Source organism: Hirundo rustica, chromosome 3 (genome assembly GCF_015227805.2).
Source record: "Hirundo rustica isolate bHirRus1 chromosome 3, bHirRus1.pri.v3, whole genome shotgun sequence".
Lineage (NCBI taxonomy): Eukaryota > Metazoa > Chordata > Aves > Passeriformes > Hirundinidae > Hirundo > Hirundo rustica.
Genome location: NC_053452.1, coordinates 2192127 through 2214948, shown reverse-complemented (window position 1 = coordinate 2214948; position 22822 = coordinate 2192127). Strand labels below are relative to the sequence as shown.

Below are 22822 nucleotides of genomic sequence, written 5' to 3'. Positions count from 1 at the left end.
GCCTGCACAGGGGGATACACCTGCTCAGGGGGACACACCTGCACACGGGGACACATCTGCACACGGGGACACGCCTGCACAGGACTACACACTCCTACACTCGGGCGCACGGGCACACGGGCTGCGCTCGGCGCGGGGCGGGGGACAGGACTACAACTCCCGCCATGCCCCGGGGGCCGGCCAGGGGGCGTGTCCCCGCTCGGCCCCGCCCCGCCGGTGTGGCGTTCGGCGAGGCGGGGCGGCGCGCGGCAGTCGGTGTGAAGGCGGCGGAGCCGGCGGCGTCCATTGGTTTTTTTCCTTCCCCGGTTACTGCTGCCGCCGCTCCCCGGCCTGTGGCTCGCAGCACCGGCCCGCCGGAGCCCTGCCGGCCGGAGGTGAGCGCCGTGAGCCTTCTCGCCTTGTCGCCCGGTCGGAACTATCGCCCTCCGCGCGGCCGTGAGGAGGCTGAGGCTGCCGCTTCCCCCCGCTCCCGGCCTGCCGGCGTGGGGTGCCTCTCCTGCCCGTTTCCTTCCTCCCCGGGGTGAGTATCGCGCCTGTCGCGACAGAGCGCCGTCCGCACGCCGCTATCCGATGGGTGGGGGGGCCTGCCCGGGGCCTGCCCCCTTCCTGCCTTCCTCGGGCTCCTTCCTCCCCTCCCGCCGCCCTGCGCGCTTTGTATTGCGCCTCGCAAGGCTCCCTCGTTGTGGTTGTTTCTAAAATAATTCTCCATTTTTTTTTTTTTATTCCCCCCTCCACCGGGGCCTGGGAAGTTTTTTGTCTTCTTTTATTTATTTATTTATCTTGGTATATTTTTTTAATTTTTTTTTTCTTTTTTTTTTTTTGCTTCCCACCCACCCGGAGTTGGCCGCGCTCTGGGGCTGGGGAAGCTCTTTGTCATGGAGCGGCTTGCCGAGCCGTCTGCCCTCGGGGAAAACATCACTTTAAAAAACCCGAATAAATAGGAAAAAACCAAAGTCGCTCGGTACTCGAACACCAGCCTGCTGTTGAATTCGGAGGTGGATTTTCTTTTTTTTTTTTTTTTTTTAATGGAGGCGGTGGTGGTATATGTATATTTTTGGGGGGTAAGAACGAGTTCTCCCCCCGCCAAGTCCATTGATCGCAGCCTCCCGTGCCGGAGCGCGGAATGGGAGCAGCACGCAGGCGGGTGACAACAAAACAAAGGGGGATTTTGTTTGGCTGTTGTTAACCTGAAAGATCTTGGTGGGAATGCTGGTTTCTTTTTCTTGGTTTTTTTTTTTTTTTTTTTTTTTTTTTTTTTTAAATCCCTAGCCCTTCCAATTTTGATGTTGTTTTACTCTGGAAAAATCCAGCTGGGCGGTGGGTAAGTTGTGTCTTTAATCTTAAGCTTCTCGGGGGAATTGCAGGGTTTCTCTCCCGTCTCCTCAGCCCTGGCTCTTTTGTGAGCTGCCCGCCGTACGGCGCAACTTGTGTCCGGTTTTTCTTTTCACTCTTGTTTTCACCCAGTTAAATAATGCGATTTTTCAGCAGGATTTAGTACGAGGGGGGCATTTCTGCCTGCAACAGCTGTAGAGAAGATATCCGAAAGGCAGGGGAGAGAAGGAGCAGTTGTGTTTTCAGCGGAATAATTTTCGTCTGATAAAGGGCATATTTTAAATCAATTATGTTTTTATACCGGAAGCATTTTTTTTTCTTTCCCCGACCCCCCCCACCCCCTTTGTTTTTGTTTCTACTGCCACCGCAAAAACTGCAGCTACTTCACCTCTGCAAAATGCAGCTTCTGGAATACGTGCGAGCAAAAAGCAGCTGTAATGCTGGTGTTTCTGGCCTTTTTTTTTATTATTACTTTTTTTTTGGGGGGGGGACTTCTCTGCCTTGAAAAAACACTACTTGGCAAGGAAAATTACCAAGCCTTTCAGCTAGCTAGAAGCTGGCGCTTCTGCATCTGGAGGACGATAGGTTTGGTGTGGTTCTTATTTTTTTTTTTTTCCATTTCGAACCCGTATCGGAGGCGGGGGGAGACACGGGGGAAAAAAAACAAAGGCTCTTTCCGGTTTCTGTTCGGCAGCATTTCGGATTTTTACGTTTTTTTCCCCCGCAAAGAAGCAGCCGGGTGACCTGTTGATGATACATCTTCGGTTGCTTTTTGTTCCAGAAGGCGCCCGTAGGTTAGTGGAGGTGAACAGGCTGCCCGGATCTTCCTTTGCACGTGTTGTTGTGTGGTCTCTGTGGCCTTGTGACGTTTTACACCGACGATTTTGGAGTGAAAAACGTAGAGCCGAAGTTCGGACGGCTGCCCGGGACGCTTCCCCCTTTCCTCTTCACCACTGTCCTTTTCCCCCAAGAAAAAACGTGGTTTGCTAAAAATTCAGCGTTGGTAGTGGGAAAATTAGGCTCCCTCGGTGCTGAGCAGGACAAGTGTCCTAAGTCTTTGAAGTCGTGTGAATCGCCCGGCAGGAAGCTTTAGGAATGCGTTCTGGTTGTATGCAGGTTGCCACTGGGTACCTGAAGCTTCAACGTCTCCAATTTCAAATGAATTAAACATGTAGGAGCACCTACTGTTCGAGCTGAGTAAAGCCTTGGGTCGTGTGCCTCATGAATGTTTCCGTTCTTACCAAACACTGGAATGTATTTCTCAAACGCAGCAGGTCACCGTGCTGGTGTTCATCTTGGAAATTAACGTTTTGAGCAACTGCTTGTATTCCAGTTAAAGAGGAGCTTAACACACGCTGCCTCTGCTACAACCATTTTGTATTTTGGTGGTGATACTGGTTTCTGTTAAGAAACCAGGCGTGGGAAACAGGATCCTTTCACTTCAGCGTTTATAGCTAGTGACTGTGGTTGTAGGTACGAAATAGAGGATCGTGGTGTGCTCGGAGCCAGTGGTATTTAGAACCCTTACTCATTTGCAAGGAGTTAATTACAAGTATTTTTTGATATGAAATGTCTTTTCAGACAGGAAGTGGGAAACCCAAAGCCGTTTTTAGATGCTAATCCGTGCCCTGCGCTAAAAAAGGGGAGAATGAGGGTGTTTCATGAGAAATCAGTCACCTTTAAGTGCATTCTTGTGAGCAAAACTACGCAGTTGATTAGCAATTCCAACTGCATGCCATTAATTGGAGGCACTTGCTGGCTGGTCAGCGTGCGCCTCGCTGGTTAGATTGTAAAAGTTTTGACTGAACATCAGGATGAAAAAGTCCGTCTCTTTCACCTCCTAGGCATTCATTCCTTAATCTCCAGATTCACAAGCGTGCTGACAAACTGTCAGAGGAAGTGACAGCAGAGACACGGGATAGGAAGTAGGTCGAGCGCCGCTGAATGCCGCCGAGTTTCAGTGGGAAAAAAAAAAAGTGAGCACGTTTCCATCTGATCTTGTTTCTGTTTCCTTTCAATCTACCCCTTGGCAGGATGCACCGGGAAGTGTCACACTCCTCCTGTAGTTCCCTAGTCCTACTGAAATTAATATTGCATCTCCAGTCAGTCTGCCTGGGGTGAAAAGATTCATGGGGAAGAAGGTAAAAGAGCAATTTAGTTGTGAAAAATGGTGTCGGTTGGGCAAGACCTACGTGGTTCTGTGCTTCTCAGGAGGTGGTGGGCAGCTTGTGGGATGCATTTCCCTGTCCCTGTCCCGCTCTGGGCTCTCCAGTGGGTGCCTGGGGCAATAAGGTACCATCATGGCACGTTTTTTGTGGCCTTAATGCTTTGTGATGGATGTGGCAATTAGTAGTTATGAGTGATTGTGTTTCTTGTTTAAAATATTTGAACGCCTTTCAAGTTAAAAAAGATGGAAGCTCTTTGTCCAGCTAGAAATCCTCCTGAAACTTAAAATAAAAGGCAAGCTCTACCTTGTTTCTGCCTTCTGCTAAAAGCAGTTAAAACTCTTTGATTTGCAGAAAAATGACGGTCTTGGACGCTATGAGTATGTTCTTTTACAAGTATCCTGTGTTTATATTGGTTTGAAAAGAAACCTTTTCCTCAGGTGGGCAGAGGTTCTTGGGTGCTTTGCACAGCTTTTGGGTCACCTAGGTGAGCCCCGTGCCATGGCCTTCTTTTTGTGACCCGTGTGACATGATTTGGAGCACCAAACGTTCCCGGCTGCTCAAAGTGACCTTTCTGGAATAACCCTGTAGTGGTGAGTGATTGTGAAATAGTTGGCTGGAAACTACAAGCTTTGCAGGAAAAAGCTGTTGTCCTCTGCTGGCAGGCTGTGCTGGAGGGTAGGTGCTCATCAGTCCCACTCCTGCTCCGGCAATGTCTCCTGGCTGGCATGTGAGGTGGCATTTGGGGACGTGGGCTCGAGTGTGAGCGAGCCAGCAGCTTGTTTGGTTGAGGCTGAGTGCAGAGCCTGCCCTGGGAGTGTTTGGTTAAGGATTGATGGTATCCTCTGGAGCCTGCCATGCAGGAGCACGGCTCAGTTCGTGAGCAGGTAATAAAAGTTAATCTGCTGACCTTGGTTTTAATCCACGCTGCTGGGTTTAATCACAGTGACTTGAATGCCACCCATGCTACTTATGTAAATGCTGAATTTTGGGCTTGAATCTCGTGCTCGAGAGCGGAGTGGACTAAAGCTCGCAGTGAATTTCTGGCCGTGGTTTCAGGATTGGGAGTATCCTATAATTTTACTCTTCTAATTAAAGCTATATTGCAGTTTTTAGATTAGGAGCGGACAAAACATCTTACTCTGGTCCAGTAATTATGTTCCTGTCAGGAAGAGGATTTGTTCAATTCACACTCACTTTCCTTGTTCACCTGTCTGTGTTGCAGAAGATTTGGGATATGTGTCAAAGTTGGCTCAAAACGCTCTTGGTCTGCCTTGATGTTGGCTAGACAGCCATGCCAACCTGATATTTTTCTGTGCCAGCCCTGTTTGTGGAAGTTAATTGCATAAATTCTGTTTTTAGAAGGGAGAAAAGCATTAATTGTGAGAAGTTTTTGGGGTTTTTTTTTTTTGTTTTTTTTTTAATAGCACAGAGATATTTGGGGCAGGGAGATGCAGGTCTGGCTACATCAGGGTGTGTGTATATATATATGTGTGTGAACAGCAAGGAAGGTATTGAAATGATCTCTGGAATATATTTTTTTGTTATTATTAAGGGTAGTTGATAATAGGACTACCTACTAGGTAATGATATTTTGTGGATTGATTGAAGTTTTGAGTGAACGAGGGACATAAATATGTAGGTACTTGCAGGTTATGGGTTTGGAGTAAGTTAGTCAAGTAGGATTCTCTGGGGGGTAGTATGTTGGAGCTAAGACTTGAAGATATAAAACAACAAAACCCTAAAGCAACCAAAACCCAGAAAAATAATAAAACACAAATCCCTGCCTAGCCAGAATTTTCTTTTAAGTAGACCACCATCAATGTTTGTGTTTTTTTTTCCTTCCATTGGCAATTGATTCATTTGTCTGGATGTACTTAGCTGCTTGTATTTCAAGTTTGTAACATTTCTGTAACTATATAACCCTTTGGGTTTCGTTACAAATGCTTGAAAATACTCTTTTGAGCTGGGGTACCTATTTTCCTTACTTTTTGGACAAGGTAGGGAACAGAGATTGAATTTGAGAGCACTGATTTGGTTTTTCTTGAGAAAACTGTTAAGATTTGACATGGGTGTGGAGCTCAAGGCCTGCAAGAATTTGTGAGGGCACAATGAGAAGAAATTTGGGGGTGTGACTGGTACATCTCACACTGTCCTGCTCATCTTCTCAGTGTTGCTGCTTGATTGTCTGAACCATGAAGTGAGCAACTGGGAAGTTGCAGCTGTTGGGTTAGTTTGTCCCTGCCAGCTTATCCCCATGGATGGTAACCCCTTGATCTGGGCCAAAACCACTAATGGCCTCATTGTTCTTTGGGTCAGGGCAGTCAGACTGGCATCTCTGGGTCAGATCCAGCTCGAAATGTTTCACCCAGCTTTGCCCAGGAATTGAGCAGTGATGTCTGGAACAGCTTTGCACCCGGGTAGAACCGTGGCCTTTAGGGAAGGGAGCTTGTGTGCCTGTGCAGACTGCACATAGGGTCTCCTTAAATATATTAAATATCCTTTGGGACACTGTAAGACAAGGTTTAACCAGTCACAGAGTTAGGCTTGGGGTTCCATATGTTTGTAGTTCCTTTCCTTGTGTCGAGATCGTGCCCGTCCGACAACTGCAGGTTTGTCCCAAAGTGCCGCTTTCTCTGTTCCCAGATCCTTCTGCTTTTAATAGCCTAGCAGTATTAAACAGTAAGGACTTGATTTTTAAAATCACACAAGCTTGAGTCCCACATCTGTATTTTCTTTGTCCTAAGACAAGTTGTTCGTGTTAAATGATAAAAGTGGTCCCTGAAGAATTTCCACTAAGAAATCTCAAGGCTTCTCTTCTCTTCTCTTTAAGTGTTAATATGTATACTGAGATTTTTGTCTCGTGCTACTTTGATATCCTTTCCACTTATCTGAAGCAGCTGTAGTTCCATACAATATTTTTACAAGAATAATTGTTGTCTTAATCGTGACTTAATACACATTTCAACAGGGAAAATAAGCAGTCATCCTTATGTCAGATCATGGAGCTGAACTGTTTATTTGGTATGAGGTTGGGGTAAAAATGCACAATTCATCGTGTATGGAGGCTTACTATAAGTATTTTACTTACTGTTAAAGGACTTGTTGCTCATTTTGCTTTCTTAATGCACCTCTTGGGATGAACTGGTATATTCAAGAAGTGTCGGTTCTGTCATTTCCCATTATTTTTTTTTTTTCTTTGTGGGGGTGTTTATTTAATGTACTTTCAATAAAGAGCTGGGAGAGAACCAGCTCGAATGGCCTGAAACTTAAAGTGGGTTAAAAACTTTTTTAACAGGGCAGAGGTGTAATCATTCTTGAGTAGGTAGTGCAGAGAACCAAGAGGCCCAAGGGCAGACACTTAAAGTTTCATTTGTTCTTTTTCTCATGTGATAATGTCGAGGCAAATTTGTGATGGTAGTGCTGACACTTCAGGTAAACGCTGCTCCCTGCTCCAATCTGCTGTCCTTGTGCCTCCTTAAGTTAAAAGATTGTGTTTTAATATACATACATACAGATGTATATACATGTCATTTATATTTATAACTGCACTTCATACCCCGGGATTAGCAGACCAAGCCTTAGACAAATTACATTGTAATGCATATTAGTCTGAAGACAGATGATCACCCCTTGGTGCTTAGATGACTTTCATGGCCAAGTCATCATCTCTTGATTCCTGGGGTAGGTGGATCCATCATACTAGATCTTTGTTCTGTATTTTTCCTTCTTTTTTTTTTTTTTTTAGCAATAAGGTAATTGTTTTGCTGCTGGTAGCCCACATCAGTTGTTTTAGTATTTATTGGGTGCTGCGTTTGGTGGATGTGAGATATCATTCCTGTTAAGCTTTCCCTTTTGGTGCAGCATGAGCTGTTGCCCGATGGGTGAGGTTTCTGTAGACTGCTCAAGGTTGTTCCTGAGGGCTGGAGTGTTCCACGGTGAAAGTAACAGCTGGGTGAGGTTTTTTTTCTCTTGTCTTTTTTAAAAGAAGTGATGTGTTGCTTTATTAAGGCTGTCAGCCGCCTGCGGAAGTTGAGGAACTCAACTTGATCGTGCAGGCAAATAAATGCACAAATAGCTTTTATTTTTATCTCTTTTTTTTTTTTTCTTGCACGTGTGCATATTTGTGCAGTACTGTGGCCAGTATTTTAGCTTTCTCAGAGGGTTTCTGAGCAGCAGATGTGAACTTAGAGTAGTTTCTTGTACCTCTCACTGCTGGCTGAGAAAGATCAGGGTGCTGTAGTAGAAAGTGTGGGCTCATGAACCCATTTGTGACTTAGATACAGCAACTACTTTCAAATTCCTTTGCCAATATATAAATAGGCTACTTAATTTTTTCCTCACTGAAATAGGCATTCGTATATCACTCTTCTGATAAATGCATAGACAGCGAAGAGGAACCTCTGCTTCAGGAGGGGAGGTGTTGCAAGAATTTTTGCTGCCTTTCCCTTACTCCCTCAGCTTTGGGGTGGGACTTGTTCAAGTTGCCAGTGTACAAACAGGACCGGAGAGGGGAGCCTGATCCAAAAGGTGAGGGAAGAGTTAATGCTTACTTTAAAGCCAAGAGAGAGCAGTCATAGGGAGAAGTGAACATTACCATGTTAATAATCACATGTCTGGTATCTTTTAGTCTCTTGAGTCCACAATAGCAAGTGTTGTAGACATTCTGCTATTATTTAACAGTCAGATTTATCTGCCTGCATTATATATTTCAAAGCCTCAATCACCAAGAAACAACAGCTTTAGAGATTCAGATAATGCTTGGCTGACATGTAGAGTAGGATGGCATGAGAAGTTTCCTGCCTCATTTTTCTTCTTTTGCTGCTCCAGTTTCCCAAGGCAGGGCTGCAGCTGAGATGTAACAAAGCTGGAATTGTGCTCCACTCTCCTGTTCAACTAGGAAAGAGCACAGGGTGTAGGAGACGGCAGGGAGAGGAACCTGTGTGCTGAGGTGGTGCACGACATCTCCAGAGCCCCATACAGACATTAGGCTTGTCTCTTGTTTTTTGTCCTTGTTTTAAGAAAGGCAAGGAACTCCCAGGTGTGTTGATGCTTAATTTGTTCATGTTTGGAGGCTGCTACAGAAATGCAAATATGTATTCAGTTACTAATCAAACCTTGCTCTGCTTTGAGGCATGTAAACTAATGAAGTGCCAACAAATGGAAAGGTAGGTGAAAAAATGACAGTGCAGCATGAGTTCCCTGAGCTCAGGCTTCCCATTTTTCTTCTGCTTTCACTGTGTCAGATGTTTAGAAGTGTCAGCATGACTGAAGACCAGCAAGAGAGCTTATGTGAGGCACAAACCTGATGCTGAGCAGGAGAGCACAGTGTTTTGGAATGTGGGGAGTTCCAACATGTGCTTGTAACCTTTTGTCACCAGTGGAACGGACTGTCGAAGGACAAATAGTTACTCTTAGCCAGTGGGCATGGGTTCCATTCAGCACCGCACAGAGCATGCCAATTAGCTTTAATACAAATGTTCCCCCAGAAAGATCACCTTGATTTAATTTTTTTTCAGATGCATAAAGTGGAAATGAACTGAGGCTCTCTGTTTGTTCTTTAAAGACTAAGTACTGTATTTCTAGCTCTTGGCAGACATTGTCCACAAGTACTTCATGTTCCATTGGGTTTATGCCAAATTTAATGTGCCGTGTGTACTGAAAGCATCAAAACCAGACTTACTTTAATTTTAGATTTTACAGTTACTGTTATTGATTTTTCTTAGAGCTGTTCCATCCAATCTGCTATCATTTTAATTTTTTTTTTTCCCTGCAGGAGTTTGGGGAAGAACCATGACAGTCTTTGTGTGGCTAGGGACTGTTCATGTCAGTGAGAGCTATGGATCAGACATCTCTGCAGTGGCCAGACTCTCCATTTGTAGAAGCTAAATCAGCACACTGCGTTATTTGTGAACTCTTTTCTTCAGTACTGACTGATATGTTGTGACTGAGGACGGTGTTAAAAGCAGAGTCTGTCAGCTGTCTTTCAAGAAACTTGATTTTCATAAAATTTTGAGGAAGCTGAACATACCAAAAATCTTGAACTTTGATTTTTCAGCACTTCCATGTTGTATGAATAGAAAGAAGCCTGGCAGAAAGACCTTGGACTCCAAAGAGACAAAAAAGGGAGGAGATAGGGGAGAGAAGCAGAGCACAAGTAGGAGTTATGGTAGGTAGACAAAGAGAGGAAGGAAATAACTGAGGGAAAGAATAGGATATAGTGCAAAACTTCCAACCTTTATGGGCTGGAGCATTTGTATTGCTCCAGTCCTCGAGTCTGCTGATCCCTGCCTGACAGCTGTGTCTGCTGGCCTCAGATTTTGGCTGTTCATCTTTTATTTTCAACCCTCAAGGCGCCAAGTAGCCGTGCGTAAGCGTGGCTTCTGGCCAGGTGGCTCACAGCACTCCGAGTGGAACAGGATTCCCCTCCATTGTGTTGATGTGGAGCAGCATGGCATTCGGTGAAGCCTGGGTTTTCCCTTTCACTCCTTGTGCTGAGGCTGCTTTTATTAAATGGCAGCCTGCTCTGCTTTCTGCTTTGCAGCTTCAAGAGCTCTAGCAGAGGGTCAAGTTGCTCAGTGCTTCAGAGCCCTACATCTAAGTGGGGGAGTCTCTCTTGGTAGAGAGAGACTTAAAATTGCAATGAATTCTCCGTTTCCTGCTAATAATAGTCATTGTAAGTAAAATATGTGGGAATTCCAAGTTACTCTTGGAATAAACTTAACCATGGCAATTGGTGCCTCACTCTTACGCTGAAACATGGTTTTAGGTCAGGTGTTTAGTTCTCAGCTATAGTTTATATTTCAGACTTTACTCCATCTCAGAGATGCTGATTAGTCTTTGGGAGTGTCACTTAAGCTTTGACAATCTTCAGAGACTGTATTTTGTGACCTGTCTTCTCATTCCACTCCATGTGCTGGAGTTACTCTTGGGGCCTTGTTCAGTTTCTGTAGGTTATCTTTGCCAGGCAGTGTCAGAAGATGCTTTCCCACCATGCAACCAAGTGACCAATTCAGAAGTGTTGGTGGAAGAGTTTTCCAGCTGGACCATGACCTGTGTTAGTGCTGGTGTATCCCAGGTTTTATTGTAGCAACTGGTGATGGAGGTACCTTGCATTAATGTGAGCAGATAAAAATACTGCCCTGTGAAGAAGCGTACAGGAAATGACTAAACTTTGATGAGGACAGGTCTGTAGGTTGTTCCAAGTGTGCTTTTGTAACGGAGACAGAATTTTAATTTTTTTATTTATTGCTGTTACCGTGCTGTTTTCGAGCTAAATTTTACAACATCCTTCATATAAGCTTAGTTTTAACTCTGTTTGCATGCTAATAAGTTTATTGCTGTACTAAGCAGTTTCCTTGTTTTTCAAGATTTAACATAGCTTTTAAGTACTGCTCAGAAACAAATCCTTATTTCCTGTTATCTCAGTATTAATCCATTTAGGAATGTGTAATTTTACTATTTTTCTGGAAACGAATACAGTCATGTGGAAGACGGTCCCAACTCTTTGTTTCTGTCATCCGTTCAGGTGCACTCGGCACCGAGTAAATCCAGTTGAGAAACAATTTGGAGCGTGGCTCTGTGGGAATCTTGGTTGTGCAGAACCTTCTGCCACGTAGCTGGTGGGCCACCTTAAAGTTGTTTAACTGCAGAATAAATAACAGCTAACAACTAAGTTCAGGCATTCCTGCAGTCCTGCAGATAACAGCTGTGATGCAAGGCTTCTGTCCTTGCATGCAAAAGTGGCCAGGTTTGTCAATGAAGGGAGCTCTGGAGTTCATCTGGTCCAACTCCCCTTACTCTAAGGAGTTTGAAGTTAAAGCCAGCCCTTTCATCCCTTGACTTTGCGTGGTTTTGAATAACACACAGCCGGGGTGTCTGCTGACAGCGCTTGTCTAATGCTTACCTGGGACTGGCAGTCTCCTGTAAATGTAAAACGGTGACTTATCCAGTATAATTCTAGAACATATTCTTAAATTTCAGTAAATCCTGAGCTTTGGCAACTGGCAGCTGAATTCCCTCAGTAATGTTGAAGAACTGAGCATTTGAGTTGCTTTGCACTAGGAGTGCTGACTGGAGACAAGGGTATACGCTGTGTTCAAAGACGGGTTTATTCCAGGAGACACCGAGCCAACCTCTACGAAACCATTCTTTATAGTGGCTTTGAGTGACAGGCAGATCTCCTACGTGTGCCTCTGCCAGCTGACACTTCTCAATTGCTGATGTGGATGGGGCTTAACCATATGGTCTCACTCTGGCTTTCTCTCACAGTGTTGAAAATCGTTGTCCTGTCTGCACTAGCAGCTAACTGATCTCAGCTCATTGTTGGCCATCATCACCAGGTCCCTTTCCCTCTGCGCGTGAGGCTTTTGATTATGTATCGTAAATCCAAGTGGAAGCGCGGTTACGATCTCGAGGGGCTTGCACACGGTGAGTTTGCATCTGCACAGTTCTACAAGAACGAGGTTTTTTTTACTTGCACATGAAGTTCTTTTCGTGTTTTTTTTTTCATCTAGAGAATTTGGTAGCTACTTGGAGTTCCTTTCAAATAGAGCTTTTATTTACTTCTCGAAGATTTGGATTGAGATAAGCAAAGTACAAGCGTAGAACAATACAAACTACTTCTATTGCCTTGCTCTAATTATCTGTAAATGTATTTGTTCTCTAATCACTATGTTGTTTTTTTTTAAATAAGTGGAAGGGAGTGCTTTAAGTGGTTCCTTGGATAGTATCTCTCCACAGCAACCACAGCTTTTATAAAATGCAGATTATTATATTAGTTACATGCCTTCTAAACTGTGCCAAATTTACTTTCTCTCGCCCTAACGTTGGATTTCTACCTAAGGTTATTTTCAGAGGCTCTGTTTCAATATTTACTGCCTGATGAGAGTGATGCCTTCTCCATCTCATCTCCCTGGACTGCGCACACACGGAGCTCCCCCTCCCCAGATCTGAGCTATGCAGTCCTCAGCCTGTCTTTACCCCAGACCTGTTGACCCGAGTTTTTCCATGAGCTGAGTTTTTTCACTAATTCAAGAGAAACTAATTAATTGTGGGAGTTTCCGAAGAGGTTCAGAGAGCTGTGCCTTAAGTTTTGTTATTAGACTGACTATGTATCCTTCTGATGTGGTAGGCTTAAAATTCTTGCGTTGCTTTCTGTAGCTTTGCCTGTGAATGTGTCTGTGGCTTGTTCTTTTTCCTTAGCCCTCTGGTTTGAGGTCAACAGCTGCTGCCTCCCCTCAGTATTGCTGGAACCAAAGCAGTGATGTGGTGTTTTGGGAACACCAACTTTACCTTGCTTAGACCAGTTTTCAAGTGGAGTTAATGCTAGTGAGATCGAGAGTACAACGTCAAGTACAAAGGGTGTGATTAATAGCGAGAGGACTTTCAGCAAGTAACTTTGAAAATGTTTGTAGTTTTATTTTACATCTCAGGGGATTGGAGCAAATAGGCATGAGATGGTAATCATCATAATGTTTTTCATGATCAAAGCTATCAGTGCTTCAATGGCTGCTATTTCTGTTTCAACTGCCAGAGTCCTGAAACTAGTTATGAGCAGTCAGTATTGGTGGTTTACAGCCTGAAACATTTTAGGTATGGGAAGCACCACTTAATTATTCAACGTGAGTTTGCCGACTTGAATTCACACTGCATGTTTACTTCAGTTTCTGATCAGCCCTGTATTGCACTGCACCTCTTGATTTTCTGTCAAATTTCTACCGTGAGTGAATTCTTAGTCCAAAATTCCTTAGCTCTGCGAGTGTGTTTCAAGGGGAAGCTCAAGAAGTAGCGCGGTACGGTCTAGACCTTTAAAAGTAATGTAAGTGTTACAGCTTTGTTTTATAAACTTGAGAGTCTCCTTGGAAAATTTTAGGAGGAAGTTTCTATCCAATGAAACATGGCGGTCAGAAAGGACTTTGTGTGTTCAAGTACTTGCACATAGGCCAAAAACACTTGGAAGAACTCTAGGAAAAGCTGTGAAACAGTGTTGAAGCTGGAGGGTACCTGGCATTTAAGTGCTTCGTCTCTTCAGAGAAACAGTACACAACTTAAACACTATACCCGACAGTGAACGTTGTCTCTGACGGCAGTGTAATTGTTTTGAAGGTCTGGGGCTTATCCAGAATCCGAGTGGTGAATTAAATTACATGTCCAGCCGAGATTTGCTCTGGTACAGTCTTGCATAGGTGGGCTGATAGTGATCTTGCTTATGCTGCTGAATTCACTTGCCTTCAGTGCAGCTGAACCCTTACTTACACCTGCATAATTGGGCTCAAGTATCAGGTTTGCTGAAGTGACCTGGTAGATGATGAAAAACAGAATATGGGAACGTTGGGAAGGTTTAATATAATAATAAAAAGAGAGAGAGAACTAAGTCTGCTGCTTTGTTACTGTGCCAGGAAATAATCCTTCCTCGCTGACCAGTACCTTAGCTGTTCCAGCCATGGCATGATGTAGTTTTATTTTTTTAACAATGGCTTTATTTAGATTATCCTTTTAACTAATGGTTTTGGCACGCTTTACAAAGACACTTAAGAAAGAGTATCTCGTTGCAGAATTGCAATCTGGGCTAAACTTACAGGCTGCAAGTATTTTTGCTTTCTAAAATTTAATTAGAGACTCTTCATTTGTGACACTAAAAACCATCTTTGGAGCATGTTGAGTTTGCAGGCAGTTACCTGAAAGGCTGAAGTTCTGTCAAAGGATTCAGTTTTCTGTATGCTGGAGCTGGTTTAGATTACTCTGTGCATTTGTGGTCAAAAAGAGATTTCATGTTGCTTTCAATTAACAAGAAAGCTTTTCTTATGATCTTTGATTTCACTTGGCTGCCACTTCACTGGGAGTTTTGACTATAATATTTCAATGCTCCTTTCTGTTAGGCCTTCTGTTATCTTTGCTTAACATTTGTATTCTGGACCTTTTTTTTTTGCCTGTGAAGGTAAATCTTGCTGCTTCAGTGTATAGAATCAGTGGTATTGTTTTAGGGGTAAGAATTGCAGCCTTTCTTTTCCTTATACAATTTTTATGGTTTAGGTAGACTGCTATATTAAAAGTTCAGGAATAAGCACCGTGCTATGTCTTTTGGGAAACAAAGACATTTAATTAAATGTATTAATAAAATAATTAGTAAGTAGCATGTGAGGATTTTCATATTGCTGAATGAGGGAGGATGACTGGAAGAGGCGGGACCAGCTGTGAAAAGAGATCCAGTAATTTTTAAACTCGCACCCTTTCATGTTAGGCTCAGTCCTGTTTTTAAAAAGAAGGACCTAGAACAAGTAAAACATCTAGTTAGTCCTGCAGCTGGGCTTTGTCAAATCCCAGTACAGCAAATGTGAGGATGCTTGGTTGCAAGTTTTTCTACCAGAAGCAGTAGAATACAGGGCTCTCTCACAAAACTGGGAGTGTGCAGTTGTTCCCAAAAGTGGTGCTTTGCTCAGCACCGAGCTCTAACTCACGGTTCTTGTTGGGCGAGTTTCAGGGCCGAAACTTTGTGTCAACAGCTGCACCTCTGCGTTTTGCTTACAATATTTGCATCAGTCTTTTGGGTAAATGAAAAACATGTATCTTATTTCTGATAGGAGAGAGCTGCTGTAACTGTTAGATTTTAAGTATAATGAAAGTTAAATGGCTGTATATCTAAAGTTACAGCTTCTTTCCCACCACAATATTAAACTTTCAAAATGAAGAGCTTAGGCGCTTTAAAGTCAAGACTTTCGTAGAAAATTTTTTTTTTGTGCTTGCCTGTTTTTATTGTTGAGGGTTTTAAAAAAATTTTTCTGCAATTTAAATGAAGTGCCTCCCTTCTAACAAGGAAAATAAGCCTCAGCTTGGAAGCAATTACTGAAAGCGAAGTGCTCCACCTTAGAAACTAATAAAATTATTGGGGCTGATATATTCCTCATGTTGGTTTTGTAACACTGTATAGTGTTGATAACATTTCAGTGTGGCTGACCTTGCATCTTTTTGTCCTAGCAGTCATGTTTGCACCCAAGGAATACCCATTATAAAACCGAGGAGGGCAAGCTTCTGACGGTGCTCTATTTATTTGTGTGGTTCAAGGTTTATTTTGGGGATGTGTAATCCACACAGTTCCATCAGTACAATGCTAAAAGTCCAGAGTGACGTCAGTGTTTTAAAAAGTTTAGGTACAACAGTGGCTGCTAAGCCAGAGGAAGTGTTTTCTTATGTTTAGGGAATATCTGTTCTACAGCTGGGGTTGATGTTGCTGGAGTGAGACTGGGCAAGCTTGAAAATTTGTTCTGCCACTAAGTTGCACTGAGGCAGCACACAGTGAGTGCTAAAGGCAGCTCTGATGATCAGCCTGACAAAATTTGTAGTTTTCATCAAAACTCACCTGACACTTCATAAAGTCATGCAAGGTGTCTAGTGCCAAATTGGCTCCAGTGATTTTGCCATCTTTCAAGTTCTTTAGTTTGTTTTTGGTATGTCTGTTGAACAGTTAATTACATAGATGGTATTAAATGTTTGAGGGTTGTTTTTTGTTGTTGTTGTTTGAATTTGTATTGGTTCAGAAGGTTGAATGTATCAGGCATCTCTGCCGAATCTGGGTAGTGACTTCTTACCTTGTGTCAAGGTAGCCCATGGCAGTTCATCATCTCAGAGCCTTCTGCTCTGCAGAGGGAAGGCAGGAGACATTGCTGAGCACTAGAGTTACTGATGACAAGTAGCAAATCAAATGTGAGCTGGGCTTCATGTTCACAAACAAGATCAGTCCAGAAACGGGCAACCTACCCCAAAAAGCTTGCGAGGATCGCTTCTGAAGAGCCAGATTTCTTGGAATGAATCAGTCTGCTCTGAGTGACTGAAAAGGGGTGAGTGAAATGGCTCCTCCAGACAGGATTATTACTGCTAACTTAGCTGTACTAGAAAAACAGGGCCTGAGCTTTCTGTGGAAGTTACCCAAACATAGCCCGTGTGGGTATCTGGAGGGCACACTATGGGTTAAAGTGGAGGCTTCTCCTCATCTCTTCCCTGAGGTTCAGAAGAACTTTTTGTGGCTGTATGCTCTTTTCAATGTACTTGCCCAACAGTGTTTCCTATTTCCTGAACGGAAAAAATTCTTCTTTGAGGGAAAACAAGTAATTCTTTGCACAAAGCCTGCCTCTCAGGGCACACAGGTACAAAGTGCAAAGCAGAGGTCATTACCAGAAGTGGGTTTGCAAGTGTGGAGATACCTGCTGCATGTCAGAAAAATGCCTGAGAAAGAAGGTAGATTTTATTTCGTGCTTGTGTTAGTTCAAATCTAGCTCCATCTTTAACTTAATTCAACCTTTTTCTTTTTTTTTTGCTTTGGAGGCTTCTCCAGGTAGCTTTGAAATATGAGCTGGTAAGTACAGAGAGGCAGAGTCCTGGCCAAGATGGAGCTTTAAGCATGGGTTTTTGTTTAGTGTTTAGGTTTGGTTGTTTTTTGTTGTTCAGCAGAAATTGTTGAGCTGTTTTCTTGAACATTTTATGTCAAGTAAATAAACTAGCATTAGTTGATGAGAAATAAGCTGAACTTGTGTTCTCAAACCTCAGTTTTAAGAGACTTTGTTTCTAGGCCAAATTTTGACGATTTGTATTCACACAGAGTTCTGCTGTGGAATTCTTGTGGATCAAGGAAGAACATTTTTTTGTCTTCAGGAACGCTTTCTTTGGTAAAATTACAAAGAGTCGAAGCGCTGCCTTGCTAATGTAATTGCATTAGAGTTTGTAATGTGATGTAGCCTCACTGAAAATGCTGGGGCAGTCCATGAAACTGCAGCTGAACTTCCTAACCCTGCCTCACAATGGGTGCATCCCTTTGGCAGTTGCTGGAAAAATATTCTGTCACAGTGCCTGTCACTATCCCTGTCCTCGACCAATCTAAAATTACTTTTGTCTTCATCTGCTAAATTTTGTCTGACGTATGCTGAGCAGACAAGAAGCAATACAGATTTCGAATGCCTGGCTCTTTTGAAAACAAACAGGCCGCTCTTTTAGTACCAAAATGCCTTTGCTTATCTTTTATGACCCACACTCGTGGGAATATTTCTTCTTCTGGTTGTGACTGAAGGCTGTACTAACTTAAAATTGTTGTATTGAGCTAGATGCCTCCCCTTATTTGAGGGAAACATTTTTCTTTGGTATTTGAAAATTTGAAACTAGTGATAACCTTGAAAAACCTGCAACTGTAAGTCAAATGTGAAACGTAATTTTCTTAGCTCTTAATTAAAACCTGATCAGATGGTCAGACCAAAGTCCTTTGGGTCCCTGTAGAAATAGCACAGCTCCATCTCCATGGTTGAGGTATTCCATCCTGGGCTTTTTTTGCTGGGAATGTATTTGGCACAACGGTACCAAACATTGCATGTGACAGGAGCCATGAGTAGCTACCAGTTCTGCCCTGTACCTCTGAAGAAGTAACTGTATTTCTGTCCCAGCCAAGGAGTAGAATTTAAGGATGGCATCTCTGGCACTGAACTGCTACTATTTGGGAATGATCTTTTTTTGTTAGGTGTTAGTGCCTGCATAGAGGTAAAGTGCAACTGCCTGTTTATTTTTATAAGCAGTAAACCTCTTACCCAAATTGGATTAGAAGTGTAGGAAGTAAAGTATTGTGCCTGTATATGCTAAATCATGCATTGCCTATGAGATTAGAAAGGAACATAAAGGTCTGATCAACTGGTATGGGATTTTTTTCCTCATGGAAAGAAACTTTGTTCCTTGCCTGAGCAGTAACAAACTGAACAGGTATTGGAACTGTCCTGTTTGAATTGCTGGCTGTAGGAGGTGATGCACAGGGGAACTAAAGTGTGCAAAAAGTTGGTTTTGTGCTTATGTGTAAATGCAAGTTGTATTAGCATAAAAGTTGGCTCACCTTAGTTCTTAAGGGGCAGCTTTTAATGTATCTGGACATATTTCAGTGTACCTCTATTAGAAGGAACCTATTGCATGTGACAAGTAATCAGTTCTTGTTCTCTTGGGTTACTGCCTAAAGTGACACTTGTTCATAGAACAGTATTTCAAGTATTCCTAAAAAGCTGTCCTTGACTCAGAAGTCCAGGGGGCAGAGGTGCTGAACCCCGTGTGTGTGTTCAGAGCTCTGACATCTCCTGGCAGGTCACTGTGCAAACCTGACCCTTGGCTTGCAGAGAGGAAGCAGCCCTCTGGCAGCTCTCCAGGGGAATATAGGCCAGATGCTTTTCATGTGCAAATGCTGGAGGTGATATGTCTGGAAAGGACCAAGTTTTCGACCTTGTGTAAAGCTGTCTAATGTTTGAAGTGAGGAGGAAGAGTGAGTAAGGTGGTTATGTTTAACGGCAGCGATTTGCAAAACTGAGCTATGGACTCGGGACACTGACATGCAGAAGTGAGGGGACCTGTTTTGAGGTTATCCAGAACTTTTTTTACTGGAATCACAGAGGGACTACAGTCAAAATGGTGAGTGTCAAGAGTTCAGTAGTTGTGCTTAGGATTTTAGGATAAGGCAGAGGGCTGTTGGATACTCTTTTTGCCTCATGATCTCTTTGAGGGTAAATGTATTTGCTTTCTTGGAAGAGATCTGTTTGTGTGATGTGGGAGTTGACTAGAAACTGTACTGAATAGTTTTTAAACTTTGTCCCTCTTAACAATATTTTTTTCCCCAGAATGTGAGTGTGGGGAGACAGCTGAAGTTGTAGCTGAATTTCTAGAACTGAATACTTTTCCTATCTCTTTTTGCTAATCTGAGTGAATAATCTAACATGAAATGTTTTGCATCACTGAGATAAAGGTGTTTTTTAGAACTGAAAGTGTTATTACTTCTAGCAACTGTCTTAGGATTCTCTGTACTAGTCCGTGGTCAAATGATCTGGCTTTGTAGGAATGAAAAATTTCAGGTAATGCAGGTTCAGCTAGTTCTGCTATAACCTTAAAGGCTTTGCAAGTACGAAAATTGTGTCTTGGAAATGAATTCAAATTAGGCCTCCCTTTCTTTATTTAGGGGAAATCATAATACCTGAAGCTCAGTGAATCTGGGTGCTGATGCTGAAAGATCGCTGAACAACATCTAAAAATGTTCCTTAAGGAAGTGCTTGTGCATAGCCAAGATTAATTGAACCAAAAATGATCCTAGAGAACTTAAAAAGAAATCTCTTACAATTGCTTTTTCCAGGTACCTGAGAAATTAAAGTTTACTGTCTTGGAAAGAAGCTTGGTGTGACTACATCTGTGTGGCTCTGTCTTGGCAGATGACTTGCATCAGTTTGACCTTTTTGGAAACAAACGTGCTCTCTTCAGAATGAGGCTTTGCCTATCATTCTTTCATTCTTGAATTTTTAGGGATTCAGCACATCTGATGCTTCAGGTGGTACTTGAAGCCAGGTGAAGAACCATCTGTCCTGGTCTCAGCTGGAACAGAGTTAATTTTCGTAGCAGCTGGTACAATGCTATGTTTTGTGTTTAGGATGAGAATGGTGTTAATGCACTGTTTTGCTGATTTGATTAAACCACAACATTGTTTTAAGAGCAGCTTAATTCCCAAATGCCTTACTTGGGCAACAGTTGCTGTGTTGAACTGCTCATTGGGCCCCATTTCTCCGGTGAGGGAGTTCACCGGTGTAGCTGAGGAACAGGCACACAAAGATGTAAGGGTGGAGCAGGACTTCACAAGAAATGCCCATTAGGTTTGTCTGATGGCAGATTGTGACTCCTGTGATGGGAAATGCCTCTGCAGTGGGATGACTTGTTGCCTCTCTAACTTAGGTTGCTTCGGTGACAAATTGCTTCACAGTGGTTTAAGGATCACCATGGCTGGGTGAACAACCTTTAGAGTTGGCAAATCTGTTTGAAGGAGCACTTGTTGTGCCTTAAGAACTCGAGATTCTATTTAGGTCTTTTACTCAGCTGTCCTGCAAATCTAATTAACCTCTCCTACCCCTTCCAGAAGTGGTCAGTGTAGAAGAGTTCGTGAAGTACCATCTACCCTTCATGTTACAGAAGTTTGAGATGCAGAAAAGGCTTCTTATCTGGAAGCCGTAGCTATAACAATGGACCTTTGTGTTCTCGGCCCTTGTAAGAACTTTCTTACTTCTTGCCATAAACCACCACACAGTAGTGCAAGGGATTAGGTCATTTCCTTCCCTTCTCCCCTTCCTGCAGATTATTTGATTAGCATTTCTATTGTATACTCCAAATAGCATGTTCTTGGCTTCAGGCTGGTCCCCCCCCTCTATAATCTCTTTAAAACACTGTAGTATGACTTTTTATTAGCACCGTGACATGGGAACTCCTTGCACAGAGATTACATGTGACGTAACGCAATAGAAGATTAATGGGGCTGGTAAATCAGTAATATTTCCTTCTTTCTTCTTCCCTCATGCACCTGAGATCAGCTTCTGGGAACCCCCTAACAGTGTTAATGCCTTACAACACATGAAATATTTTTCTTATTCACATATCATTGGCTTTGATCAGAGTTCAGCCCCTGACTTCATGGGCAACAGAGTTCAGCTTGTGTATAATGCATGTTCAACATTCAGCATTGAGTCTACGAATATACCTCCTATATTACACGTCCTGGACTTCCACCAGGTGTTTTGCTCCATTTTCTCAGTGCTTCCTTTCCTTCAGTCTGTGTTTTTATATACCCTGTGTGCAGAAATTTCAAGCTCTTATCCTTGAGCGTGGGGTTTTTATTCCACTCCTCGCCTGTTGCGCTGAATGAAATTATCAACGGGGTGTTCAGAATGTCAGTCTTGAAATGTAGTAGTAATACCCTGATCAGATATGATCAACTCCAGCATGAAGAGCTTGCCATCCAGGCTTCTTGCCAGTCTGGACACTAGAGGCCACAGTGTTGCCCCTATCTGTGAAGCTGTCTTTTAGCTGGAACAGCCAGAAATGTATTCCTCTTCAAAGCTCATGTTGAATGTCATGTGAAATCACGTAATTGTATCAAACTGTACAGCATCTGTTTGTGAGTCACATAGAAGAACATGACGATAGAGCCTTTTATTTCTTTAACAACTTCAAGGAAAGAACCTCCCCTGCAGTTCAGCATCGCTTTGTGAAGTTAGCAGTGATATTTTGGGCTACAGATTGCATTGTTTTAGTCTGGCATGGTATCTGTACTCCAGGAGGAGTCAGCTCACCTAGCGACAGCGTGCTGGAGGCATTTGCTTCCAGTCCTCAAGGCATGGCATAGTTCTTGTGATTCCGTGAAAAATCATTAAACCCTCCTCATCACAAAAGTGGGGGGCAGTGTTGACAAAAGAACAGCTGAGTAGAGCACAGCTGTGAGTAAACACAGGCAGGGAGACAAGGTGGTTCAAACTCTGTTGGGTGAGATGCAGGGGCAGCCACAAAGAAGTGTGCCTGGGGCGAAATGACCCCTCAGAAAACCTGGATTAAGATGAGGCATGATGAGCTATTAAAAAGGGCATCGTGGGGTGTTGCCTGATAGCTCCAGAGGGTCACTAGTATGAAGGCAGGTAAGGATTGTTATCTGCAGGAGCCTGGGTGAGGTGGTAGAAAGCGAATCCACCTGCAGCTGCTTCTTAGGGGGCCGCAGCATGAAGTAATCCCCAATCTTATTAACCTGAACACTGAACGGCTGTGTCCGAAAATGAGAGTAAAGGCGTTCTAGAAGCAAATTAGTCTTCAAGTTCTGCTTTTCAGGATGTTTTGAAACACTGCAACTCAAGTTTTACAACTTGTGTGAGAAAAGTCATGCAACCTAGAAGTGGTCATAGCAATGTAACTAATCACTGCAGTTAAACACCTGAATACAGAGCACCTTTTGTACTCTTGGTGCTTATCTGTGTGTTAAGTGATACTAATGCAGTCCTGATGTGATTTTCTTTTTTTTTTCTTTTTTTTTTTTTTTTTTTTTTTCTTTTAAAACAAAATCACAAAAGCAACCCTTAGCTCTGACTAAAACAGCATTCAAGCTGCCAACTTTGTGTAGGCTGGGACGAAACAGAAAATAGTTGAAAGTGATGGGGGAGATGGGGTGATGTGACTTCTCCACCCCAGTAAAAATCACCATTTTAAGGATCTACACATTACCAGTGGCAAGCTGGGTTTGTGTGCCAATAGCGTGAGGCTGTTGATTTTTGGCAGGGAGGAGGATTCAACCTAAATCTCAAGATGGGGCTTGATGAGTCTCTGGTGTTTCTGTTGAGATTGATGCAGAAGGTCTCTATCCCCTCATTTGCATTGGTATAATGGGCTTACAGAATAAACACACAAAGGAACAAAATTATTTGAGTTGAAATAGTTGGAGATGTGTGTGGATTTGGCTTTTTCCCTTAGACCCTTGCCAGTTTAGTAATCTGGTGACTGTGATAATGACCACACCA

General features: G+C 43.1%; 1 protein-coding gene across 3 annotated transcripts in view; it reads left to right on the top strand.

The window, feature by feature from the left end:
* The first annotated feature begins 270 nt into the window (after positions 1–270).
* The window catches only part of PELI1 (pellino E3 ubiquitin protein ligase 1), a 41257-nt gene continuing 18705 nt past the window's right edge, over positions 271–22822 (top strand). The window contains exon 1 of one of the 3 annotated variants that reach the window (XM_040060387.1): positions 271–520. The gene's annotated coding sequence lies outside the window, so the exon portion shown is untranslated. Of the gene's footprint in view, positions 521–1292; positions 1322–11880; positions 11928–22822 lie in introns of those variants that run through there. The other 2 variants (XM_058420037.1, XM_058420036.1) reach the window with 2 other exon arrangements.